The sequence below is a fragment of a genome, unplaced genomic scaffold (genome assembly GCF_019419815.1).
Source record: "Pyrus x bretschneideri cultivar Hongxiangsu unplaced genomic scaffold, Pyrus_bretschneideri_v1 Contig14, whole genome shotgun sequence".
In the NCBI taxonomy this organism is placed as follows: Eukaryota; Viridiplantae; Streptophyta; class Magnoliopsida; order Rosales; family Rosaceae; genus Pyrus; species Pyrus x bretschneideri.
The window spans coordinates 7,456,464-7,459,628 of NW_025999435.1; the positions used below are offsets into that span (position 1 = coordinate 7,456,464).

The 3,165-nt window shown below is 39.7% G+C and overlaps 1 non-coding gene across 1 annotated transcript; it reads right to left on the reverse strand.

The window, feature by feature from the left end:
- Nucleotides 1-351: 351 nt before the first annotated feature.
- TRNAD-GUC lies at nucleotides 352-425 on the reverse strand. Its single transcript has one exon. It is a non-coding gene; the product is annotated as a tRNA-Asp (tRNA).
- Between the last annotated feature and the right edge of the window lie 2,740 nt (nucleotides 426-3,165).

Here is a 3,165-nt window from a genome sequence, read left to right on the forward strand (position 1 = left end):
TGATCCTCGTTGACTCACGAACTCGCCCCAAGAATTTTTGTCCCAAAACATGGCCGCCTAAAGTGGTGGTGCTGGTCTTTTTCGCAGTAAGCGCACCCAGCTACGGCTGGGGTGTTCCCAACCTAAGCCCAATTAGGCCTTGGTTTTCTTGGCCTAAATAAAAAATAAAACAAAATCCTTTTGGGCTTGCCTACAACACCAACTCGTAGGGCTATGGTGTCTCTGTGCATAAAATAGCACCAGATCCTAGTCGGTAGCTGGTGAGTCGGTACACTTGCACTGTGACACACTTGATCACAGCTCTGCATAGTTGTGGTGGAGATGAATTGATCGATTCATCGGATCCTAGGTCGGGACTGACAGGGCTCGAACCCGCAACTTCCGCCTTGACAGGGCGGTGCTCTGACCGATTGAACTACAATCCCAGGAAAATTAGGTATACAGCCTAAAAATTTTCCCATCGCTAGCTTAACTTAAACTGATGGGCCTGGACCTCATGGTTTCATTTTTCCTAGCTTACCCATGGACTTTGGTCCATGTTTTTGGACCCCGAGGTCTAATTCTTTATTTTTTTTACACAATTTGAGTTTTATAATTTTTTGCCCACACTTTAAATTTGGTTCGAAGTCCAAATAATTAATCCAATTATAGATCTGAAGTTCTATTTGCATATTTATATATATATATATATATATCTATATATATATATTTGTGTTTGTTTTCAGGAACATATGAACCTGAAGTTCATAATTATTTCGAAACTTGAAATTTCTAGAAACACGCCTTGTTTGAAAACTGAAGTTTTCCTTATAAACATCACCCATGAAAACCCAAAGCTTTTTCATATAAATTTAAACCAATACATGTCTATTAGAACCTGAATGTTCTACTCCTATGTGAATGGATTGATTTTTTTCTCTATTACACTAACCACATCTTATCCATTTATTTTGTGATAGGAACATGCCGAATTTGAACAAACTCAACTTCACCTGCTTTGGAGGTCTCTGGAAGAAACTAGCTCAAGTGGGTCCAAGATATGAAGCTCCACCTCACCGCAAAGAATTTGCATTTCGCCATTGAAGATGAGATGGACAACCCTGTTGTCGAAGCTGAGAAAGCCACTGCCATGATTTTCATTTGAGGACACATTCATGATGCACTGTAAACCAAATACCTTGCTGAGGAGGATCCACGAGCACTCTGGGTAGCTTTGGCTGATCGTTTTCATCACCAAAATAACATCTTATTGCCTGAAGCAAGACATGACTGGCAACATTTGCGCTTCCAATACTTTAAGTATGTGAATGAATATAATTATGAAGATTGTCAAATCCGAGCATTTCTTAAGTTTTGTAATGAGACCTTGACCAAAGAGGATCTCCTGGAGGAGATATATTCGACCCTCTCTGCTACTATATTATCCTGCAACAACAATATAAGGCTCAAAGTTCACTAAGTTTTCGGATTTGATATTTGTTTTACTTCTCGTTGAAAAGTAGAATTAGCTGTTCATGAAAAATCATCAATCTTGACCTACTAGGGTGATTGTTGTGCCTGAAGCACATTATAGCATAAACCAATGCCCAAAACGCCAACATAGGCATGGTAGGGGTGGCCAGAAGCCACCCCGTCAAGGTCAACAGAGCCAAGGCCCATCTAAGGGAGGAAACCGAGCCCAGAAGCACCTTAACCTCGCTCCCAAGGCCCCAAACTTCAAGAATAAGGGCAAAACACCTGAAACGATGGATGCAGACATGTACTATCGATGTGGTTCAAAGGACCATTGGTCCCGTGTTTGACGTGCTCCCTAGAAGGTTGTAGCTGAATATCATTCTCGTCATAAAAAGTTTTAATCAAACTTTGTGCAAGTGGATGAACTGGAAAGTACCAAGATTGAGGTTTTTGACTTTCAGGAGGACATCACCCCTATTAGAATCGTAGACATGAACTATTTCTAGTTAAATTTTAGAATAATGGGGCCGAATTCCACATAGTGGCCGAACCCCCTTGTTTTTTGGTTTAATTTTGAACAATTTTCCTTTATGTTTGGATTATTTGTTGGTGATTTATTTTGGATATTAAGTTTTTAATTAATTACCATCCTTGAATACTTGAATTATTTTGAATGGATATTTGCTTTAAATTAATTTGTATTTCTAGGTATGACTAGTGGAAAAATTAGTTGTTTGACAGATAGTGCAACCACGCACACAGTTTTGTGTGAACACATCTATTTCACTAATTTCATACCTAAGAATGCACATTTGACAACCCTCTCAGGCCCATCCAACCTGATCGAAGGATACGGTAAGGCACGTATAATGTTGTTCAATGGTATAATTTTGACAATTGATAAGGCACTTTATTCTCCACGTTCGGAAGAACGTTGTTAAGTTTCAAGGACATTAAAGATAATAATTACCACACTGAAACCTATGTAGAAATTGGAGTTGAATTTCTGTGCATCGGTTTCTACGAATATGGCTAGAAGTGTATTCTAGAGAAGATAGAGCATATCTCAAGTGGTCTGTATACTACGACCATACGCCTTATAGAAAGCCATTATGTGGCTGCCTCTACCTTTGGGACCGCTCACAAAATTACACTTTGGCATGATCATTTGGGACACCCTCGACGAACAGCGATGCGTCGTATCTTCAAATCATCACACGGGCAACCACTAACCCGAAGTTTAGGTTCGATTCAAGGAATCGTAGGTCAAACCTGCTCCATGGGAAAACTTATTATTAAGTCTTCTTATGACAAGATTCGTTTGAATCCTCCTATTTTTCTACAAAGGATTCAAGGGGACATTTGTGAACCGATTCACCATCCCTGCGAACTATTTAGATATCTTATGATTTTAGTTGACGCTTCCACACGTTGGTCACACGTGTGCTTGTTGTCCACAAGGAACGCTGCATTTTTTAAACTTTTGGCTCAGGTTATCAAGCTTAGGGCTTGCCACCCTGATTATCTGATCAAATCTATTTGATTGGATAATGCTGGAGAAATCACATATAAAACGTTTGATGACTACTGTATATCGGTTGGGGTTGAAGTTGAACATCCAGTACCCCATGTTCACATCCAGAATGGTCTGGTAGAGGCATTTCTTAAAGCGCTTATAAATGATTGCTCGATCGTTAGTTATATGTGCCA